At 33.6% G+C, this 23,430-nt stretch overlaps 18 non-coding genes across 18 annotated transcripts; 9 read left to right on the forward strand and 9 right to left on the reverse strand.

Annotated features, from left to right (window-relative positions):
* Positions 1–1,098: 1,098 nt before the first annotated feature.
* TRNAQ-CUG (transfer RNA glutamine (anticodon CUG)) lies at positions 1,099–1,170 on the reverse strand. Its single transcript has one exon. It is a non-coding gene; the product is annotated as a tRNA-Gln (tRNA).
* A 1,548-nt stretch (positions 1,171–2,718) lies between these two features.
* Positions 2,719–2,790, forward strand: TRNAQ-UUG (transfer RNA glutamine (anticodon UUG)). The gene has a single exon. It is a non-coding gene; the product is annotated as a tRNA-Gln (tRNA).
* An 825-nt stretch (positions 2,791–3,615) lies between these two features.
* TRNAQ-CUG (transfer RNA glutamine (anticodon CUG)) lies at positions 3,616–3,687 on the reverse strand. The gene has a single exon. It is a non-coding gene; the product is annotated as a tRNA-Gln (tRNA).
* A 1,548-nt stretch (positions 3,688–5,235) lies between these two features.
* Positions 5,236–5,307, forward strand: TRNAQ-UUG (transfer RNA glutamine (anticodon UUG)). The gene has a single exon. It is a non-coding gene; the product is annotated as a tRNA-Gln (tRNA).
* Positions 5,308–6,132: 825 nt separating this feature from the next.
* On the reverse strand, positions 6,133–6,204 carry TRNAQ-CUG (transfer RNA glutamine (anticodon CUG)). Its single transcript has one exon. It is a non-coding gene; the product is annotated as a tRNA-Gln (tRNA).
* A 1,548-nt stretch (positions 6,205–7,752) lies between these two features.
* On the forward strand, positions 7,753–7,824 carry TRNAQ-UUG (transfer RNA glutamine (anticodon UUG)). The gene has a single exon. It is a non-coding gene; the product is annotated as a tRNA-Gln (tRNA).
* An 825-nt stretch (positions 7,825–8,649) lies between these two features.
* TRNAQ-CUG (transfer RNA glutamine (anticodon CUG)) lies at positions 8,650–8,721 on the reverse strand. The gene has a single exon. It is a non-coding gene; the product is annotated as a tRNA-Gln (tRNA).
* Positions 8,722–10,269: 1,548 nt separating this feature from the next.
* On the forward strand, positions 10,270–10,341 carry TRNAQ-UUG (transfer RNA glutamine (anticodon UUG)). Its single transcript has one exon. It is a non-coding gene; the product is annotated as a tRNA-Gln (tRNA).
* An 825-nt stretch (positions 10,342–11,166) lies between these two features.
* On the reverse strand, positions 11,167–11,238 carry TRNAQ-CUG (transfer RNA glutamine (anticodon CUG)). Its single transcript has one exon. It is a non-coding gene; the product is annotated as a tRNA-Gln (tRNA).
* Positions 11,239–12,786: 1,548 nt separating this feature from the next.
* Positions 12,787–12,858, forward strand: TRNAQ-UUG (transfer RNA glutamine (anticodon UUG)). Its single transcript has one exon. It is a non-coding gene; the product is annotated as a tRNA-Gln (tRNA).
* Positions 12,859–13,683: 825 nt separating this feature from the next.
* Positions 13,684–13,755, reverse strand: TRNAQ-CUG (transfer RNA glutamine (anticodon CUG)). The gene has a single exon. It is a non-coding gene; the product is annotated as a tRNA-Gln (tRNA).
* Positions 13,756–15,303: 1,548 nt separating this feature from the next.
* On the forward strand, positions 15,304–15,375 carry TRNAQ-UUG (transfer RNA glutamine (anticodon UUG)). The gene has a single exon. It is a non-coding gene; the product is annotated as a tRNA-Gln (tRNA).
* An 825-nt stretch (positions 15,376–16,200) lies between these two features.
* On the reverse strand, positions 16,201–16,272 carry TRNAQ-CUG (transfer RNA glutamine (anticodon CUG)). The gene has a single exon. It is a non-coding gene; the product is annotated as a tRNA-Gln (tRNA).
* A 1,548-nt stretch (positions 16,273–17,820) lies between these two features.
* On the forward strand, positions 17,821–17,892 carry TRNAQ-UUG (transfer RNA glutamine (anticodon UUG)). The gene has a single exon. It is a non-coding gene; the product is annotated as a tRNA-Gln (tRNA).
* Positions 17,893–18,717: 825 nt separating this feature from the next.
* On the reverse strand, positions 18,718–18,789 carry TRNAQ-CUG (transfer RNA glutamine (anticodon CUG)). The gene has a single exon. It is a non-coding gene; the product is annotated as a tRNA-Gln (tRNA).
* A 1,548-nt stretch (positions 18,790–20,337) lies between these two features.
* TRNAQ-UUG (transfer RNA glutamine (anticodon UUG)) lies at positions 20,338–20,409 on the forward strand. The gene has a single exon. It is a non-coding gene; the product is annotated as a tRNA-Gln (tRNA).
* Positions 20,410–21,234: 825 nt separating this feature from the next.
* On the reverse strand, positions 21,235–21,306 carry TRNAQ-CUG (transfer RNA glutamine (anticodon CUG)). Its single transcript has one exon. It is a non-coding gene; the product is annotated as a tRNA-Gln (tRNA).
* A 1,548-nt stretch (positions 21,307–22,854) lies between these two features.
* Positions 22,855–22,926, forward strand: TRNAQ-UUG (transfer RNA glutamine (anticodon UUG)). Its single transcript has one exon. It is a non-coding gene; the product is annotated as a tRNA-Gln (tRNA).
* Positions 22,927–23,430: the final 504 nt, after the last annotated feature.

The following is a 23,430-nucleotide window of genomic DNA, read 5'->3' on the forward strand; positions in this document are numbered from 1 at the left end:
ATCTCACATAAAAACCACTGTTCAACAGAGTTATAACGTTATTTGAGTCTTTTGGGCAACATCCTTCCCCAACATAGTTCAATATGCAAAAGTTTACCAGAATAGGAAAGCAATCCAATTCAGTTTCTCTTTGACAGTAGAATATTAAAAACTTTGACATTTCCACATTGCTGCAGCAGTTTGCACTCCTTTCACATGGGAGGTTCCATGGTGTAATGGTTTGCACTTTGGACATTGAATCCAATGATCCGAGTTCAAATCTCGGTGGGACCATTTTATGACTCTTGACCAAATCATTTTCTTTCAAGTGTATTCATTAATATCACATATCTAATACCGGTAGGGTGAAAAATTAATTTATTGATTATACTCTAAAAGTTTACTAGATGTGAGCAAATAATAGAATTTTTACAATACCTGGAAACTAAATGGCTCAAACTAATGAGAGATTTTACAAACTCACTCTGGTTTCTCAAACTCATCACAGGGGCCTGATGCACGACATTACTTTTTAAAATCTTACTGTTATTGATAAGGGGAACAAGGAACTTTTTAATTGCAAAGCATTCATTAAAACAAAACTTGAGGAGTCAAACTTTGTATTACGGGGACCGAAGATGTGCAGTTTGAATAATAATCTTGAAATTCAGACGTACAAAGATTTTACACACTGATTTTCAACAGTAAATCCACAACCAATAAAGTTGAATCTTTTGAAAGACATGTCAAAGGTGTGAATCTGAAATTCACTTTCAAAGAAATTCACAATGAAATGCACTGTGTAAGTCCAGCATGTTGTCAGCTAAGAAATCAGCAAAAATGAACTATCTCATTACTGGCCATATAGATGAGAAAGGAAAATAAACTCATGTTTACAATGTGGATGTGAAAGAACAGTTTCTAGGTTCAGCTTCAATATTTATGTTTATGAATAATTGATATGTTCATATTGTCTAACAGCTATCTAGATGGATAAAGCTATGTATGCATCTATACATACTTATGCGTTCATACGCATCAGTATAAAACATTGATATTAGGTTTTTTCTAGACCAAATTCTAAAAAATGAGTTAAACAGTGAATCTCATAATTGTAGTAGGTCCCACCGAGATTTGAACTCGGATCGCTGGATTCAGAGTCCAGTGTGCTAACCATTACACCATGGAACCCTCTCACACAAGAGTGCCTTTTCCATTGAGACAAAAGAGAGCGCATCAGTGATGTCCTTCTCTTATATTGATAAAAAGATATCGCATTTGAATGGTCATAGTGGATAGAGATTTAATGTGATTTGATTCTTTTCAGCTATATTCTCTATAAAAGTGTTAAATATTCAAATGTTTATCTGAATATAAAAGTTATATCACAATGTTCATCTTTGCCTGTAGCATAATAAAACAGTCTACATTTCCAGACTACTGAAGCAATGTCTCTGTCTCCTGCATGGGTGGCTCGATAGAGCAATGGTTGGCAATTTGGACTTTGCATCCAATGATCCGATTTGAAACCTTGGAGGGACTTTTTTTATTACTCTTGAGCTTTTCCATTTCTTCATCTTTGTTCATTGATAGCTCAAATCCAACACCAGTAGGTTGAAAGAGTCAATTATTGAATGCTTTCAAAATGTCCATCAGCTTGAACAAGTTACATCAATACAAACTTTACAATACTTTGACATCAAATTTCTTCACAAAGTAGTTAGCCATTATAAAATCATATCCTGATTTTCTCAAACGCATTTCAGACGGGTGATTCACAGCATCACTTTTTTAATCTTTCCCGCTATTGATAAGGCGAAAATAGCACATTTTGAATGAGAAGTTTTCTTCAATCAGACATAGAGGAACCCAAATGATGATCTCATTCAGCTAGTAAAAATGTTGTTTTATATTAGTATGGAAATCGTGAAAAGAAAATGTTTTTCATGCTGATTTACAACAGTTGATCTCCAATCGTAAAATATAAGCTTTTGGTCGGAGGCATGACAGGTACTGATCAAATTTTCATTTTTGAACTTCATTCAGAAATCATATGATATGCTTTGTATACATCAACTGTATTGTTGGATCAATAATGAGTAAAAAGTGACTATCTCAATTTCAGGACATATAAAAGAGAAAGAAGTAGAAACTCATGTTTCAAATGCTGAGAGGCAACAACTGTTCATGATTTTCACCTCCACTAATTATATTTATTTTTATAATCTATATGTTTATATGTTCCTATAAATATACAGAGACATATAGCTATATATACAGAGATACATATGTACAGGTTGATTTTTACATGTTTATAAGTAAATGTGATGTTGTTCCAAATAAAACTTTTAAGAACTGAATGGAAAAGAAAATTGTAATGTTCAGATAAGTCCAACTGAAATTTGTACTCAGATCCCTGTTTTCAGAGTCCAGAGTGCTAACCATGACACCATCCACCCTCCCGTACCAGGGTGAGCTTTCCATTTTGACAGAAGAGATTTGCCTCAGGGGGCAACTTATCTTTCATTGAAAAATATTATCTCACATAAAAACCACTGTTCAACAGAGTTATAACGTTATTTGAGTCTTTTGGGCAACATCCTTCCCCAACATAGTTCAATATGCAAAAGTTTACCAGAATAGGAAAGCAATCCAATTCAGTTTCTCTTTGACAGTAGAATATTAAAAACTTTGACATTTCCACATTGCTGCAGCAGTTTGCACTCCTTTCACATGGGAGGTTCCATGGTGTAATGGTTAGCACTTTGGACTTTGAATCCAATGATCCGAGTTCAAATCTCGGTGGGACCATTTTATGACTCTTGACCAAATCATTTTCTTTCAAGTGTATTCATTAATATCACATATCTAATACCGGTAGGGTGAAAAATTAATTTATTGATTATACTCTAAAAGTTTACTAGATGTGAGCAAATAATAGAATTTTTACAATACCTGGAAACTAAATGGCTCAAACTAATGAGAGATTTTACAAACTCACTCTGGTTTCTCAAACTCATCACAGGGGCCTGATGCACGACATTACTTTTTAAAATCTTACTGTTATTGATAAGGGGAACAAGGAACTTTTTAATTGCAAAGCATTCATTAAAACAAAACTTGAGGAGTCAAACTTTGTATTACGGGGACCGAAGATGTGCAGTTTGAATAATAATCTTGAAATTCAGACGTACAAAGATTTTACACACTGATTTTCAACAGTAAATCCACAACCAATAAAGTTGAATCTTTTGAAAGACATGTCAAAGGTGTGAATCTGAAATTCACTTTCAAAGAAATTCACAATGAAATGCACTGTGTAAGTCCAGCATGTTGTCAGCTAAGAAATCAGCAAAAATGAACTATCTCATTACTGGCCATATAGATGAGAAAGGAAAATAAACTCATGTTTACAATGTGGATGTGAAAGAACAGTTTCTAGGTTCAGCTTCAATATTTATGTTTATGAATAATTGATATGTTCATATTGTCTAACAGCTATCTAGATGGATAAAGCTATGTATGCATCTATACATACTTATGCGTTCATACGCATCAGTATAAAACATTGATATTAGGTTTTTTCTAGACCAAATTCTAAAAAATGAGTTAAACAGTGAATCTCATAATTGTAGTAGGTCCCACCGAGATTTGAACTCGGATCGCTGGATTCAGAGTCCAGTGTGCTAACCATTACACCATGGAACCCTCTCACACAAGAGTGCCTTTTCCATTGAGACAAAAGAGAGCGCATCAGTGATGTCCTTCTCTTATATTAATAAAAAGATATCGCATTTGAATGGTCATAGTGGATAGAGATTTAATGTGATTTGATTCTTTTCAGCTATATTCTCTATAAAAGTGTTAAATATTCAAATGTTTATCTGAATATAAAAGTTATATCACAATGTTCATCTTTGCCTGTAGCATAATAAAACAGTCTACATTTCCAGACTACTGAAGCAATGTCTCTGTCTCCTGCATGGGTGGCTCGATAGAGCAATGGTTGGCAATTTGGACTTTGCATCCAATGATCCGATTTGAAACCTTGGAGGGACTTTTTTTATTACTCTTGAGCTTTTCCATTTCTTCATCTTTGTTCATTGATAGCTCAAATCCAACACCAGTAGGTTGAAAGAGTCAATTATTGAATGCTTTCAAAATGTCCATCAGCTTGAACAAGTTACATCAATACAAACTTTACAATACTTTGACATCAAATTTCTTCACAAAGTAGTTAGCCATTATAAAATCATATCCTGATTTTCTCAAACGCATTTCAGACGGGTGATTCACAGCATCACTTTTTTAATCTTTCCCGCTATTGATAAGGCGAAAATAGCACATTTTGAATGAGAAGTTTTCTTCAATCAGACATAGAGGAACCCAAATGATGATCTCATTCAGCTAGTAAAAATGTTGTTTTATATTAGTATGGAAATCGTGAAAAGAAAATGTTTTTCATGCTGATTTACAACAGTTGATCTCCAATAGTAAAATATAAGCTTTTGGTCGGAGGCATGACAGGTACTGATCAAATTCTCATTTTTGAACTTTATTCACAAATCATATGATATGCTTTGTATACATCAACTGTATTGTTGGATCAATAATGAGTAAAAAGTGACTATCTCAATTTCAGGACATATAAAAGAGAAAGAAGTAGAAACTCATGTTTCAAATGCTGAGAGGCAACAACTGTTCATGATTTTCACCTCCACTAATTATATTTATTTTTATAATCTATATGTTTATATGTTCCTATAAATATACAGAGACATATAGCTATATATACAGAGATACATATGTACAGGTTGATTTTTACATGTTTATAAGTAAATGTGATGTTGTTCCAAATAAAACTTTTAAGAACTGAATGGAAAAGAAAATTGTAATGTTCAGATAAGTCCCACTGAAATTTGTACTCAGATCCCTGTTTTCAGAGTCCAGAGTGCTAACCATGACACCATCCACCCTCCCGTACCAGGGTGAGCTTTCCATTTTGACAGAAGAGATTTGCCTCAGGGGGCAACTTATCTTTCATTGAAAAATATTATCTCACATAAAAACCACTGTTCAACAGAGTTATAACGTTATTTGAGTCTTTTGGGCAACATCCTTCCCCAACATAGTTCAATATGCAAAAGTTTACCAGAATAGGAAAGCAATCCAATTCAGTTTCTCTTTGACAGTAGAATATTAAAAACTTTGACATTTCCACATTGCTGCAGCAGTTTGCACTCCTTTCACATGGGAGGTTCCATGGTGTAATGGTTAGCACTTTGGACTTTGAATCCAATGATCCGAGTTCAAATCTCGGTGGGACCATTTTATGACTCTTGACCAAATCATTTTCTTTCAAGTGTATTCATTAATATCACATATCTAATACCGGTAGGGTGAAAAATTAATTTATTGATTATACTCTAAAAGTTTACTAGATGTGAGCAAATAATAGAATTTTTACAATACCTGGAAACTAAATGGCTCAAACTAATGAGAGATTTTACAAACTCACTCTGGTTTCTCAAACTCATCACAGGGGCCTGATGCACGACATTACTTTTTAAAATCTTACTGTTATTGATAAGGGGAACAAGGAACTTTTTAATTGCAAAGCATTCATTAAAACAAAACTTGAGGAGTCAAACTTTGTATTACGGGGACCGAAGATGTGCAGTTTGAATAATAATCTTGAAATTCAGACGTACAAAGATTTTACACACTGATTTTCAACAGTAAATCCACAACCAATAAAGTTGAATCTTTTGAAAGACATGTCAAAGGTGTGAATCTGAAATTCACTTTCAAAGAAATTCACAATGAAATGCACTGTGTAAGTCCAGCATGTTGTCAGCTAAGAAATCAGCAAAAATGAACTATCTCATTACTGGCCATATAGATGAGAAAGGAAAATAAACTCATGTTTACAATGTGGATGTGAAAGAACAGTTTCTAGGTTCAGCTTCAATATTTATGTTTATGAATAATTGATATGTTCATATTGCCTAACAGCTATCTAGATGGATAAAGCTATGTATGCATCTATACATACTTATGCGTTCATACGCATCAGTATAAAACATTGATATTAGGTTTTTTCTAGACCAAATTCTAAAAAATGAGTTAAACAGTGAATCTCATAATTGTAGTAGGTCCCACCGAGATTTGAACTCGGATCGCTGGATTCAGAGTCCAGTGTGCTAACCATTACACCATGGAACCCTCTCACACAAGAGTGCCTTTTCCATTGAGACAAAAGAGAGCGCATCAGTGATGTCCTTCTCTTATATTAATAAAAAGATATCGCATTTGAATGGTCATAGTGGATAGAGATTTAATGTGATTTGATTCTTTTCAGTTATATTCTCTATAAAAGTGTTAAATATTCAAATGTTTATCTGAATATAAAAGTTATATCACAATGTTCATCTTTGCCTGTAGCATAATAAAACAGTCTACATTTCCAGACTACTGAAGCAATGTCTCTGTCTCCTGCATGGGTGGCTCGATAGAGCAATGGTTGGCAATTTGGACTTTGCATCCAATGATCCGATTTGAAACCTTGGAGGGACTTTTTTTATTACTCTTGAGCTTTTCCATTTCTTCATCTTTGTTCATTGATAGCTCAAATCCAACACCAGTAGGTTGAAAGAGTCAATTATTGAATGCTTTCAAAATGTCCATCAGCTTGAACAAGTTACATCAATACAAACTTTACAATACTTTGACATCAAATTTCTTCACAAAGTAGTTAGCCATTATAAAATCATATCCTGATTTTCTCAAACGCATTTCAGACGGGTGATTCACAGCATCACTTTTTTAATCTTTCCCGCTATTGATAAGGCGAAAATAGCACATTTTGAATGAGAAGTTTTCTTCAATCAGACATAGAGGAACCCAAATGATGATCTCATTCAGCTAGTAAAAATGTTGTTTTATATTAGTATGGAAATCGTGAAAAGAAAATGTTTTTCATGCTGATTTACAACAGTTGATCTCCAATAGTAAAATATAAGCTTTTGGTCGGAGGCATGACAGGTACTGATCAAATTCTCATTTTTGAACTTCATTCACAAATCATATGATATGCTTTGTATACATCAACTGTATTGTTGGATCAATAATGAGTAAAAAGTGACTATCTCAATTTCAGGACATATAAAAGAGAAAGAAGTAGAAACTCATGTTTCAAATGCTGAGAGGCAACAACTGTTCATGATTTTCACCTCCACTAATTATATTTATTTTTATAATCTATATGTTTATATGTTCCTATAAATATACAGAGACATATAGCTATATATACAGAGATACATATGTACAGGTTGATTTTTACATGTTTATAAGTAAATGTGATGTTGTTCCAAATAAAACTTTTAAGAACTGAATGGAAAAGAAAATTGTAATGTTCAGATAAGTCCCACTGAAATTTGTACTCAGATCCCTGTTTTCAGAGTCCAGAGTGCTAACCATGACACCATCCACCCTCCCGTACCAGGGTGAGCTTTCCATTTTGACAGAAGAGATTTGCCTCAGGGGGCAACTTATCTTTCATTGAAAAATATTATCTCACATAAAAACCACTGTTCAACAGAGTTATAACGTTATTTGAGTCTTTTGGGCAACATCCTTCCCCAACATAGTTCAATATGCAAAAGTTTACCAGAATAGGAAAGCAATCCAATTCAGTTTCTCTTTGACAGTAGAATATTAAAAACTTTGACATTTCCACATTGCTGCAGCAGTTTGCACTCCTTTCACATGGGAGGTTCCATGGTGTAATGGTTAGCACTTTGGACTTTGAATCCAATGATCCGAGTTCAAATCTCGGTGGGACCATTTTATGACTCTTGACCAAATCATTTTCTTTCAAGTGTATTCATTAATATCACATATCTAATACCGGTAGGGTGAAAAATTAATTTATTGATTATACTCTAAAAGTTTACTAGATGTGAGCAAATAATAGAATTTTTACAATACCTGGAAACTAAATGGCTCAAACTAATGAGAGATTTTACAAACTCACTCTGGTTTCTCAAACTCATCACAGGGGCCTGATGCACGACATTACTTTTTAAAATCTTACTGTTATTGATAAGGGGAACAAGGAACTTTTTAATTGCAAAGCATTCATTAAAACAAAACTTGAGGAGTCAAACTTTGTATTACGGGGACCGAAGATGTGCAGTTTGAATAATAATCTTGAAATTCAGACGTACAAAGATTTTACACACTGATTTTCAACAGTAAATCCACAACCAATAAAGTTGAATCTTTTGAAAGACATGTCAAAGGTGTGAATCTGAAATTCACTTTCAAAGAAATTCACAATGAAATGCACTGTGTAAGTCCAGCATGTTGTCAGCTAAGAAATCAGCAAAAATGAACTATCTCATTACTGGCCATATAGATGAGAAAGGAAAATAAACTCATGTTTACAATGTGGATGTGAAAGAACAGTTTCTAGGTTCAGCTTCAATATTTATGTTTATGAATAATTGATATGTTCATATTGCCTAACAGCTATCTAGATGGATAAAGCTATGTATGCATCTATACATACTTATGCGTTCATACGCATCAGTATAAAACATTGATATTAGGTTTTTTCTAGACCAAATTCTAAAAAATGAGTTAAACAGTGAATCTCATAATTGTAGTAGGTCCCACCGAGATTTGAACTCGGATCGCTGGATTCAGAGTCCAGTGTGCTAACCATTACACCATGGAACCCTCTCACACAAGAGTGCCTTTTCCATTGAGACAAAAGAGAGCGCATCAGTGATGTCCTTCTCTTATATTAATAAAAAGATATCGCATTTGAATGGTCATAGTGGATAGAGATTTAATGTGATTTGATTCTTTTCAGCTATATTCTCTATAAAAGTGTTAAATATTCAAATGTTTATCTGAATATAAAAGTTATATCACAATGTTCATCTTTGCCTGTAGCATAATAAAACAGTCTACATTTCCAGACTACTGAAGCAATGTCTCTGTCTCCTGCATGGGTGGCTCGATAGAGCAATGGTTGGCAATTTGGACTTTGCATCCAATGATCCGATTTGAAACCTTGGAGGGACTTTTTTTATTACTCTTGAGCTTTTCCATTTCTTCATCTTTGTTCATTGATAGCTCAAATCCAACACCAGTAGGTTGAAAGAGTCAATTATTGAATGCTTTCAAAATGTCCATCAGCTTGAACAAGTTACATCAATACAAACTTTACAATACTTTGACATCAAATTTCTTCACAAAGTAGTTAGCCATTATAAAATCATATCCTGATTTTCTCAAACGCATTTCAGACGGGTGATTCACAGCATCACTTTTTTAATCTTTCCCGCTATTGATAAGGCGAAAATAGCACATTTTGAATGAGAAGTTTTCTTCAATCAGACATAGAGGAACCCAAATGATGATCTCATTCAGCTAGTAAAAATGTTGTTTTATATTAGTATGGAAATCGTGAAAAGAAAATGTTTTTCATGCTGATTTACAACAGTTGATCTCCAATAGTAAAATATAAGCTTTTGGTCGGAGGCATGACAGGTACTGATCAAATTCTCATTTTTGAACTTTATTCACAAATCATATGATATGCTTTGTATACATCAACTGTATTGTTGGATCAATAATGAGTAAAAAGTGACTATCTCAATTTCAGGACATATAAAAGAGAAAGAAGTAGAAACTCATGTTTCAAATGCTGAGAGGCAACAACTGTTCATGATTTTCACCTCCACTAATTATATTTATTTTTATAATCTATATGTTTATATGTTCCTATAAATATACAGAGACATATAGCTATATATACAGAGATACATATGTACAGGTTGATTTTTACATGTTTATAAGTAAATGTGATGTTGTTCCAAATAAAACTTCTAAGAACTGAATGGAAAAGAAAATTGTAATGTTCAGATAAGTCCCACTGAAATTTGTACTCAGATCCCTGTTTTCAGAGTCCAGAGTGCTAACCATGACACCATCCACCCTCCCGTACCAGGGTGAGCTTTCCATTTTGACAGAAGAGATTTGCCTCAGGGGGCAACTTATCTTTCATTGAAAAATATTATCTCACATAAAAACCACTGTTCAACAGAGTTATAACGTTATTTGAGTCTTTTGGGCAACATCCTTCCCCAACATAGTTCAATATGCAAAAGTTTACCAGAATAGGAAAGCAATCCAATTCAGTTTCTCTTTGACAGTAGAATATTAAAAACTTTGACATTTCCACATTGCTGCAGCAGTTTGCACTCCTTTCACATGGGAGGTTCCATGGTGTAATGGTTAGCACTTTGGACTTTGAATCCAATGATCCGAGTTCAAATCTCGGTGGGACCATTTTATGACTCTTGACCAAATCATTTTCTTTCAAGTGTATTCATTAATATCACATATCTAATACCGGTAGGGTGAAAAATTAATTTATTGATTATACTCTAAAAGTTTACTAGATGTGAGCAAATAATAGAATTTTTACAATACCTGGAAACTAAATGGCTCAAACTAATGAGAGATTTTACAAACTCACTCTGGTTTCTCAAACTCATCACAGGGGCCTGATGCACGACATTACTTTTTAAAATCTTACTGTTATTGATAAGGGGAACAAGGAACTTTTTAATTGCAAAGCATTCATTAAAACAAAACTTGAGGAGTCAAACTTTGTATTACGGGGACCGAAGATGTGCAGTTTGAATAATAATCTTGAAATTCAGACGTACAAAGATTTTACACACTGATTTTCAACAGTAAATCCACAACCAATAAAGTTGAATCTTTTGAAAGACATGTCAAAGGTGTGAATCTGAAATTCACTTTCAAAGAAATTCACAATGAAATGCACTGTGTAAGTCCAGCATGTTGTCAGCTAAGAAATCAGCAAAAATGAACTATCTCATTACTGGCCATATAGATGAGAAAGGAAAATAAACTCATGTTTACAATGTGGATGTGAAAGAACAGTTTCTAGGTTCAGCTTCAATATTTATGTTTATGAATAATTGATATGTTCATATTGCCTAACAGCTATCTAGATGGATAAAGCTATGTATGCATCTATACATACTTATGCGTTCATACGCATCAGTATAAAACATTGATATTAGGTTTTTTCTAGACCAAATTCTAAAAAATGAGTTAAACAGTGAATCTCATAATTGTAGTAGGTCCCACCGAGATTTGAACTCGGATCGCTGGATTCAGAGTCCAGTGTGCTAACCATTACACCATGGAACCCTCTCACACAAGAGTGCCTTTTCCATTGAGACAAAAGAGAGCGCATCAGTGATGTCCTTCTCTTATATTAATAAAAAGATATCGCATTTGAATGGTCATAGTGGATAGAGATTTAATGTGATTTGATTCTTTTCAGCTATATTCTCTATAAAAGTGTTAAATATTCAAATGTTTATCTGAATATAAAAGTTATATCACAATGTTCATCTTTGCCTGTAGCATAATAAAACAGTCTACATTTCCAGACTACTGAAGCAATGTCTCTGTCTCCTGCATGGGTGGCTCGATAGAGCAATGGTTGGCAATTTGGACTTTGCATCCAATGATCCGATTTGAAACCTTGGAGGGACTTTTTTTATTACTCTTGAGCTTTTCCATTTCTTCATCTTTGTTCATTGATAGCTCAAATCCAACACCAGTAGGTTGAAAGAGTCAATTATTGAATGCTTTCAAAATGTCCATCAGCTTGAACAAGTTACATCAATACAAACTTTACAATACTTTGACATCAAATTTCTTCACAAAGTAGTTAGCCATTATAAAATCATATCCTGATTTTCTCAAACGCATTTCAGACGGGTGATTCACAGCATCACTTTTTTAATCTTTCCCGCTATTGATAAGGCGAAAATAGCACATTTTGAATGAGAAGTTTTCTTCAATCAGACATAGAGGAACCCAAATGATGATCTCATTCAGCTAGTAAAAATGTTGTTTTATATTAGTATGGAAATCGTGAAAAGAAAATGTTTTTCATGCTGATTTACAACAGTTGATCTCCAATAGTAAAATATAAGCTTTTGGTCGGAGGCATGACAGGTACTGATCAAATTCTCATTTTTGAACTTTATTCACAAATCATATGATATGCTTTGTATACATCAACTGTATTGTTGGATCAATAATGAGTAAAAAGTGACTATCTCAATTTCAGGACATATAAAAGAGAAAGAAGTAGAAACTCATGTTTCAAATGCTGAGAGGCAACAACTGTTCATGATTTTCACCTCCACTAATTATATTTATTTTTATAATCTATATGTTTATATGTTCCTATAAATATACAGAGACATATAGCTATATATACAGAGATACATATGTACAGGTTGATTTTTACATGTTTATAAGTAAATGTGATGTTGTTCCAAATAAAACTTCTAAGAACTGAATGGAAAAGAAAATTGTAATGTTCAGATAAGTCCCACTGAAATTTGTACTCAGATCCCTGTTTTCAGAGTCCAGAGTGCTAACCATGACACCATCCACCCTCCCGTACCAGGGTGAGCTTTCCATTTTGACAGAAGAGATTTGCCTCAGGGGGCAACTTATCTTTCATTGAAAAATATTATCTCACATAAAAACCACTGTTCAACAGAGTTATAACGTTATTTGAGTCTTTTGGGCAACATCCTTCCCCAACATAGTTCAATATGCAAAAGTTTACCAGAATAGGAAAGCAATCCAATTCAGTTTCTCTTTGACAGTAGAATATTAAAAACTTTGACATTTCCACATTGCTGCAGCAGTTTGCACTCCTTTCACATGGGAGGTTCCATGGTGTAATGGTTAGCACTTTGGACTTTGAATCCAATGATCCGAGTTCAAATCTCGGTGGGACCATTTTATGACTCTTGACCAAATCATTTTCTTTCAAGTGTATTCATTAATATCACATATCTAATACCGGTAGGGTGAAAAATGAATTTATTGATTATACTCTAAAAGTTTACTAGATGTGAGCAAATAATAGAATTTTTACAATACCTGGAAACTAAATGGCTCAAACTAATGAGAGATTTTACAAACTCACTCTGGTTTCTCAAACTCATCACAGGGGCCTGATGCACGACATTACTTTTTAAAATCTTACTGTTATTGATAAGGGGAACAAGGAACTTTTTAATTGCAAAGCATTCATTAAAACAAAACTTGAGGAGTCAAACTTTGTATTACGGGGACCGAAGATGTGCAGTTTGAATAATAATCTTGAAATTCAGACGTACAAAGATTTTACACACTGATTTTCAACAGTAAATCCACAACCAATAAAGTTGAATCTTTTGAAAGACATGTCAAAGGTGTGAATCTGAAATTCACTTTCAAAGAAATTCACAATGAAATGCACTGTGTAAGTCCAGCATGTTGTCAGCTAAGAAATCAGCAAAAATGAACTATCTCATTACTGGCCATATAGATGAGAAAGGAAAATAAACTCATGTTTACAATGTGGATGTGAAAGAACAGTTTCTAGGTTCAGCTTCAATATTTATGTTTATGAATAATTGATATGTTCATATTGTCTAACAGCTATCTAGATGGATAAAGCTATGTATGCATCTATACATACTTATGCGTTCATACGCATCAGTATAAAACATTGATATTAGGTTTTTTCTAGACCAAATTCTAAAAAATGAGTTAAACAGTGAATCTCATAATTGTAGTAGGTCCCACCGAGATTTGAACTCGGATCGCTGGATTCAGAGTCCAGTGTGCTAACCATTACACCATGGAACCCTCTCACACAAGAGTGCCTTTTCCATTGAGACAAAAGAGAGCGCATCAGTGATGTCCTTCTCTTATATTAATAAAAAGATATCGCATTTGAATGGTCATAGTGGATAGAGATTTAATGTGATTTGATTCTTTTCAGCTATATTCTCTATAAAAGTGTTAAATATTCAAATGTTTATCTGAATATAAAAGTTATATCACAATGTTCATCTTTGCCTGTAGCATAATAAAACAGTCTACATTTCCAGACTACTGAAGCAATGTCTCTGTCTCCTGCATGGGTGGCTCGATAGAGCAATGGTTGGCAATTTGGACTTTGCATCCAATGATCCGATTTGAAACCTTGGAGGGACTTTTTTTATTACTCTTGAGCTTTTCCATTTCTTCATCTTTGTTCATTGATAGCTCAAATCCAACACCAGTAGGTTGAAAGAGTCAATTATTGAATGCTTTCAAAATGTCCATCAGCTTGAACAAGTTACATCAATACAAACTTTACAATACTTTGACATCAAATTTCTTCACAAAGTAGTTAGCCATTATAAAATCATATCCTGATTTTCTCAAACGCATTTCAGACGGGTGATTCACAGCATCACTTTTTTAATCTTTCCCGCTATTGATAAGGCGAAAATAGCACATTTTGAATGAGAAGTTTTCTTCAATCAGACATAGAGGAACCCAAATGATGATCTCATTCAGCTAGTAAAAATGTTGTTTTATATTAGTATGGAAATCGTGAAAAGAAAATGTTTTTCATGCTGATTTACAACAGTTGATCTCCAATAGTAAAATATAAGCTTTTGGTCGGAGGCATGACAGGTACTGATCAAATTCTCATTTTTGAACTTCATTCACAAATCATATGATATGCTTTGTATACATCAACTGTATTGTTGGATCAATAATGAGTAAAAAGTGACTATCTCAATTTCAGGACATATAAAAGAGAAAGAAGTAGAAACTCATGTTTCAAATGCTGAGAGGCAACAACTGTTCATGATTTTCACCTCCACTAATTATATTTATTTTTATAATCTATATGTTTATATGTTCCTATAAATATACAGAGACATATAGCTATATATACAGAGATACATATGTACAGGTTGATTTTTACATGTTTATAAGTAAATGTGATGTTGTTCCAAATAAAACTTTTAAGAACTGAATGGAAAAGAAAATTGTAATGTTCAGATAAGTCCCACTGAAATTTGTACTCAGATCCCTGTTTTCAGAGTCCAGAGTGCTAACCATGACACCATCCACCCTCCCGTACCAGGGTGAGCTTTCCATTTTGACAGAAGAGATTTGCCTCAGGGGGCAACTTATCTTTCATTGAAAAATATTATCTCACATAAAAACCACTGTTCAACAGAGTTATAACGTTATTTGAGTCTTTTGGGCAACATCCTTCCCCAACATAGTTCAATATGCAAAAGTTTACCAGAATAGGAAAGCAATCCAATTCAGTTTCTCTTTGACAGTAGAATATTAAAAACTTTGACATTTCCACATTGCTGCAGCAGTTTGCACTCCTTTCACATGGGAGGTTCCATGGTGTAATGGTTAGCACTTTGGACTTTGAATCCAATGATCCGAGTTCAAATCTCGGTGGGACCATTTTATGACTCTTGACCAAATCATTTTCTTTCAAGTGTATTCATTAATATCACATATCTAATACCGGTAGGGTGAAAAATGAATTTATTGATTATACTCTAAAAGTTTACTAGATGTGAGCAAATAATAGAATTTTTACAATACCTGGAAACTAAATGGCTCAAACTAATGAGAGATTTTACAAACTCACTCTGGTTTCTCAAACTCATCACAGGGGCCTGATGCACGACATTACTTTTTAAAATCTTACTGTTATTGATAAGGGGAACAAGGAACTTTTTAATTGCAAAGCATTCATTAAAACAAAACTTGAGGAGTCAAACTTTGTATTACGGGGACCGAAGATGTGCAGTTTGAATAATAATCTTGAAATTCAGACGTACAAAGATTTTACACACTGATTTTCAACAGTAAATCCACAACCAATAAAGTTGAATCTTTTGAAAGACATGTCAAAGGTGTGAATCTGAAATTCACTTTCAAAGAAATTCACAATGAAATGCACTGTGTAAGTCCAGCATGTTGTCAGCTAAGAAATCAGCAAAAATGAACTATCTCATTACTGGCCATATAGATGAGAAAGGAAAATAAACTCATGTTTACAATGTGGATGTGAAAGAACAGTTTCTAGGTTCAGCTTCAATATTTATGTTTATGAATAATTGATATGTTCATATTGTCTAACAGCTATCTAGATGGATAAAGCTATGTATGAATCTATACATACTTATGCGTTCATACGCATCAGTATTAAACATTGATATTAGGTTTTTTCTAGACCAAATTCTAAAAAATGAGTTAAACAGTGAATCTCATAATTGTAGTAGGTCCCACCGAGATTTGAACTCGGATCGCTGGATTCAGAGTCCAGTGTGCTAACCATTACACCATGGAACCCTCTCACACAAGAGTGCCTTTTCCATTGAGACAAAAGAGAGCGCATCAGTGATGTCCTTCTCTTATATTGATAAAAAGATATCGCATTTGAATGGTCATAGTGGATAGAGATTTAATGTGATTTGATTCTTTTCAGCTATATTCTCTATAAAAGTGTTAAATATTCAAATGTTTATCTGAATATAAAAGTTATATCACAATGTTCATCTTTGCCTGTAGCATAATAAAACAGTCTACATTTCCAGACTACTGAAGCAATGTCTCTGTCTCCTGCATGGGTGGCTCGATAGAGCAATGGTTGGCAATTTGGACTTTGCATCCAATGATCCGATTTGAAACCTTGGAGGGACTTTTTTTATTACTCTTGAGCTTTTCCATTTCTTCATCTTTGTTCATTGATAGCTCAAATCCAACACCAGTAGGTTGAAAGAGTCAATTATTGAATGCTTTCAAAATGTCCATCAGCTTGAACAAGTTACATCAATACAAACTTTACAATACTTTGACATCAAATTTCTTCACAAAGTAGTTAGCCATTATAAAATCATATCCTGATTTTCTCAAACGCATTTCAGACGGGTGATTCACAGCATCACTTTTTTAATCTTTCCCGCTATTGATAAGGCGAAAATAGCACATTTTGAATGAGAAGTTTTCTTCAATCAGACATAGAGGAACCCAAATGATGATCTCATTCAGCTAGTAAAAATGTTGTTTTATATTAGTATGGAAATCGTGAAAAGAAAATGTTTTTCATGCTGATTTACAACAGTTGATCTCCAATCGTAAAATATAAGCTTTTGGTCGGAGGCATGACAGGTACTGATCAAATTCTCATTTTTGAACTTCATTCAGAAATCATATGATATGCTTTGTATACATCAACTGTATTGTTGGATCAATAATGAGTAAAAAGTGACTATCTCAATTTCAGGACATATAAAAGAGAAAGAAGTAGAAACTCATGTTTCAAATGCTGAGAGGCAACAACTGTTCATGATTTTCACCTCCACTAATTATATTTATTTTTATAATCTATATGTTTATATGTTCCTATAAATATACAGAGACATATAGCTATATATACAGAGATACATATGTACAGGTTGATTTTTACATGTTTATAAGTAAATGTGATGTTGTTCCAAATAAAACTTTTAAGAACTGAATGGAAAAGAAAATTGTAATGTTCAGATAAGTCCCACTGAAATTTGTACTCAGATCCCTGTTTTCAGAGTCCAGAGTGCTAACCATGACACCATCCACCCTCCCGTACCAGGGTGAGCTTTCCATTTTGACAGAAGAGATTTGCCTCAGGGGGCAACTTATCTTTCATTGAAAAATATTATCTCACATAAAAACCACTGTTCAACAGAGTTATAACGTTATTTGAGTCTTTTGGGCAACATCCTTCCCCAACATAGTTCAATATGCAAAAGTTTACCAGAATAGGAAAGCAATCCAATTCAGTTTCTCTTTGACAGTAGAATATTAAAAACTTTGACATTTCCACATTGCTGCAGCAGTTTGCACTCCTTTCACATGGGAGGTTCCATGGTGTAATGGTTAGCACTTTGGACTTTGAATCCAATGATCCGAGTTCAAATCTCGGTGGGACCATTTTATGACTCTTGACCAAATCATTTTCTTTCAAGTGTATTCATTAATATCACATATCTAATACCGGTAGGGTGAAAAATTAATTTATTGATTATACTCTAAAAGTTTACTAGATGTGAGCAAATAATAGAATTTTTACAATACCTGGAAACTAAATGGCTCAAACTAATAAGAGATTTTACAAACTCACTCTGGTTTCTCAAACTCATCACAGGGGCCTGATGCACGACATTACTTTTTAAAATCTTACTGTTATTGATAAGGGGAACAAGGAACTTTTTAATTGCAAAGCATTCATTAAAACAAAACTTGAGGAGTCAAACTTTGTATTACGGGGACCGAAGATGTGCAGTTTGAATAATAATCTTGAAATTCAGACGTACAAAGATTTTACACACTGATTTTCAACAGTAAATCCACAACCAATAAAGTTGAATCTTTTGAAAGACATGTCAAAGGTGTGAATCTGAAATTCACTTTCAAAGAAATTCACAATGAAATGCACTGTGTAAGTCCAGCATGTTGTCAGCTAAGAAATCAGCAAAAATGAACTATCTCATTACTGGCCATATAGATGAGAAAGGAAAATAAACTCATGTTTACAATGTGGATGTGAAAGAACAGTTTCTAGGTTCAGCTTCAATATTTATGTTTATGAATAATTGATATGTTCATATTGTCTAACAGCTATCTAGATGGATAAAGCTATGTATGAATCTATACATACTTATGCGTTCATACGCATCAGTATTAAACATTGATATTAGGTTTTTTCTAGACCAAATTCTAAAAAATGAGTTAAACAGTGAATCTCATAATTGTAGTAGGTCCCACCGAGATTTGAACTCGGATCGCTGGATTCAGAGTCCAGTGTGCTAACCATTACACCATGGAACCCTCTCACACAAGAGTGCCTTTTCCATTGAGACAAAAGAGAGCGCATCAGTGATGTCCTTCTCTTATATTGATAAAAAGATATCGCATTTGAATGGTCATAGTGGATAGAGATTTAATGTGATTTGATTCTTTTCAGCTATATTCTCTATAAAAGTGTTAAATATTCAAATGTTTATCTGAATATAAAAGTTATATCACAATGTTCATCTTTGCCTGTAGCATAATAAAACAGTCTACATTTCCAGACTACTGAAGCAATGTCTCTGTCTCCTGCATGGGTGGCTCGATAGAGCAATGGTTGGCAATTTGGACTTTGCATCCAATGATCCGATTTGAAACCTTGGAGGGACTTTTTTTATTACTCTTGAGCTTTTCCATTTCTTCATCTTTGTTCATTGATAGCTCAAATCCAACACCAGTAGGTTGAAAGAGTCAATTATTGAATGCTTTCAAAATGTCCATCAGCTTGAACAAGTTACATCAATACAAACTTTACAATACTTTGACATCAAATTTCTTCACAAAGTAGTTAGCCATTATAAAATCATATCCTGATTTTCTCAAACGCATTTCAGACGGGTGATTCACAGCATCACTTTTTTAATCTTTCCCGCTATTGATAAGGCGAAAATAGCACATTTTGAATGAGAAGTTTTCTTCAATCAGACATAGAGGAACCCAAATGATGATCTCATTCAGCTAGTAAAAATGTTGTTTTATATTAGTATGGAAATCGTGAAAAGAAAATGTTTTTCATGCTGATTTACAACAGTTGATCTCCAATCGTAAAATATAAGCTTTTGGTCGGAGGCATGACAGGTACTGATCAAATTCTCATTTTTGAACTTTATTCACAAATCATATGATATGCTTTGTATACATCAACTGTATTGTTGGATCAATAATGAGTAAAAAGTGACTATCTCAATTTCAGGACATATAAAAGAGAAAGAAGTAGAAACTCATGTTTCAAATGCTGAGAGGCAACAACTGTTCATGATTTTCACCTCCACTAATTATATTTATTTTTATAATCTATATGTTTATATGTTCCTATAAATATACAGAGACATATAGCTATATATACAGAGATACATATGTACAGGTTGATTTTTACATGTTTATAAGTAAATGTGATGTTGTTCCAAATAAAACTTTTAAGAACTGAATGGAAAAGAAAATTGTAATGTTCAGATAAGTCCCACTGAAATTTGTACTCAGATCCCTGTTTTCAGAGTCCAGAGTGCTAACCATGACACCATCCACCCTCCCGTACCAGGGTGAGCTTTCCATTTTGACAGAAGAGATTTGCCTCAGGGGGCAACTTATCTTTCATTGAAAAATATTATCTCACATAAAAACCACTGTTCAACAGAGTTATAACGTTATTTGAGTCTTTTGGGCAACATCCTTCCCCAACATAGTTCAATATGCAAAAGTTTACCAGAATAGGAAAGCAATCCAATTCAGTTTCTCTTTGACAGTAGAATATTAAAAACTTTGACATTTCCACATTGCTGCAGCAGTTTGCACTCCTTTCCCATGGGAGGTTCCATGGTGTAATGGTTAGCACTTTGGACTTTGAATCCAATCATCCGAGTTCAAATCTCGGTGGGACCATTTTATGACTCTTGACCAAATCATTTTCTTTCAAGTGTATTCATTAATATCACATATCTAATACCGGTAGGGTGAAAAATTAATTTATTGATTATACTCTAAAAGTTTACTAGATGTGAGCAAATAATAGAATTTTTACAATACCTGGAAACTAAATGGCTCAAAATAATGAGAGATTTTACAAACTCACTCTGGTTTCTCAAACTCATCACAGGGGCCTGATGCACGACATTACTTTTTAAAATCTTACTGTTATTGATAAGGGGAACAAGGAACTTTTTAATTGCAAAGCATTCATTAAAACAAAACTTGAGGAGTCAAACTTTGTATTACGGGGACCGAAGATGTGCAGTTTGAATAATAATCTTGAAATTCAGACGTACAAAGATTTTACACACTGATTTTCAACAGTAAATCCACAACCAATAAAGTTGAATCTTTTGAAAGACATGTCAAAGGTGTGAATCTGAAATTCACTTTCAAAGAAATTCACAATGAAATGCACTGTGTAAGTCCAGCATGTTGTCAGCTAAGAAATCAGCAAAAATGAACTATCTCATTACTGGCCATATAGATGAGAAAGGAAAATAAACTCATGTTTACAATGTGGATGTGAAAGAACAGTTTCTAGGTTCAGCTTCAATATTTATGTTTATGAATAATTGATATGTTCATATTGTCTAACAGCTATCTAGATGGATAAAGCTATGTATGCATCTATACATACTTATGCGTTCATACGCATCAGTATAAAACATTGATATTAGGTTTTTTCTAGACCAAATTCTAAAAAATGAGTTAAACAGTGAATCTCATAATTGTAGTAGGTCCCACCGAGATTTGAACTCGGATCGCTGGATTCAGAGTCCAGTGTGCTAACCATTACACCATGGAACCCTCTCACACAAGAGTGCCTTTTCCATTGAGACAAAAGAGAGCGCATCAGTGATGTCCTTCTCTTATATTGATAAAAAGATATCTCATTTGAATGGTCATAGTGGATAGAGATTTAATGTGATTTGATTCTTTTCAGCTATATTCTCTATAAAAGTGTTAAATATTCAAATGTTTATCTGAATATAAAAGTTATATCACAATGTTCATCTTTGCCTGTAGCATAATAAAACAGTCTACATTTCCAGACTACTGAAGCAATGTCTCTGTCTCCTGCATGGGTGGCTCGATAGAGCAATGGTTGGCAATTTGGACTTTGCATCCAATGATCCGATTTGAAACCTTGGAGGGACTTTTTTTATTACTCTTGAGCTTTTCCATTTCTTCATCTTTGTTCATTGATAGCTCAAATCCAACACCAGTAGGTTGAAAGAGTCAATTATTGAATGCTTTCAAAATGTCCATCAGCTTGAACAAGTTACATCAATACAAACTTTACAATACTTTGACATCAAATTTCTTCACAAAGTAGTTAGCCATTATAAAATCATATCCTGATTTTCTCAAACGCATTTCAGACGGGTGATTCACAGCATCACTTTTTTAATCTTTCCCGCTATTGATAAGGCGAAAATAGCACATTTTGAATGAGAAGTTTTCTTCAATCAGACATAGAGGAACCCAAATGATGATCTCATTCAGCTAGTAAAAATGTTGTTTTATATTAGTATGGAAATCGTGAAAAGAAAATGTTTTTCATGCTGATTTACAACAGTTGATCTCCAATCGTAAAATATAAGCTTTTGGTCGGAGGCATCACAGGTACTGATCAAATTCTCATTTTTGAACTTTATTCACAAATCATACGATATGCTTTGTATACATCAACTGTATTTTTGGATCAATAATGAGTAAAAAGTGACTATCTCAATTTCAGGACATATAAAAGAGAAAGAAGTAGAAACTCATGTTTCAAATGCTGAGAGGCAACAACTGTTCATGATTTTCACCTCCACTAATTATATTTATTTTTATAATCTATATGTTTATATGTTCCTATAAATATACAGAGACATATAGCTATATATACAGAGATACATATGTACAGGTTGATTTTTACATGTTTATAAGTAAATGTGATGTTGTTCCAAATAAAACTTTTAAGAACTGAATGGAAAAGAAAATTGTAATGTTCAGATAAGTCCCACTGAAATTTGTACTCAGATCCCTGTTTTCAGAGTCCAGAGTGCTAACCACGACACCATCCACCCTCCCGTACCAGGGTGAGCTTTCCATTTTGACAGAAGAGATTTGCCTCAGAGGGCAACTTATCTTTCATTGAAAAATATTATCTCACATAAAAACCACTGTTCAACAGAGTTATAACGTTATTTGAGTCTTTTGGGCAACATCCTTCCCCAACATAGTTCAATATGCAAAAGTTTACCAGAATAGGAAAGCAATCCAATTCAGTTTCTCTTTGACAGTAGAATATTAAAAACTTTGACATTTCCACATTGCTGCAGCAGTTTGCACTCCTTTCCCATGGGAGGTTCCATGGTGTAATGGTTAGCACTTTGGACTTTGAATCCAATCATCCGAGTTCAAATCTCGGTGGGACCATTTTATGACTCTTGACCAAATCATTTTCTTTCAAGTGTATTCATTAATATCACATATCTAATACCGGTAGGGTGAAAAATTAATTTATTGATTATACTCTAAAAGTTTACTAGATGTGAGCAAATAATAGAATTTTTACAATACCTGGAAACTAAATGGCTCAAAATAATGAGAGATTTTACAAACTCACTCTGGTTTCTCAAACTCATCACAGGGGCCTGATGCACGACATTACTTTTTAAAATCTTACTGTTATTGATAAGGGGAACAAGGAACTTTTTAATTGCAAAGCATTCATTAAAACAAAACTTGAGGAGTCAAACTTTGTATTACGGGGACCGAAGATGTGCAGTTTGAATAATAATCTTGAAATTCAGACGTACAAAGATTTTACACACTGATTTTCAACAGTAAATCCACAACCAATAAAGTTGAATCTTTTGAAAGACATGTCAAAGGTGTGAATCTGAAATTCACTTTCAAAGAAATTCACAATGAAATGCA

Source organism: Triturus cristatus, chromosome 5_2, assembly GCF_964204655.1.
Source record: "Triturus cristatus chromosome 5_2, aTriCri1.1, whole genome shotgun sequence".
Lineage (NCBI taxonomy): Eukaryota > Metazoa > Chordata > Amphibia > Caudata > Salamandridae > Triturus > Triturus cristatus.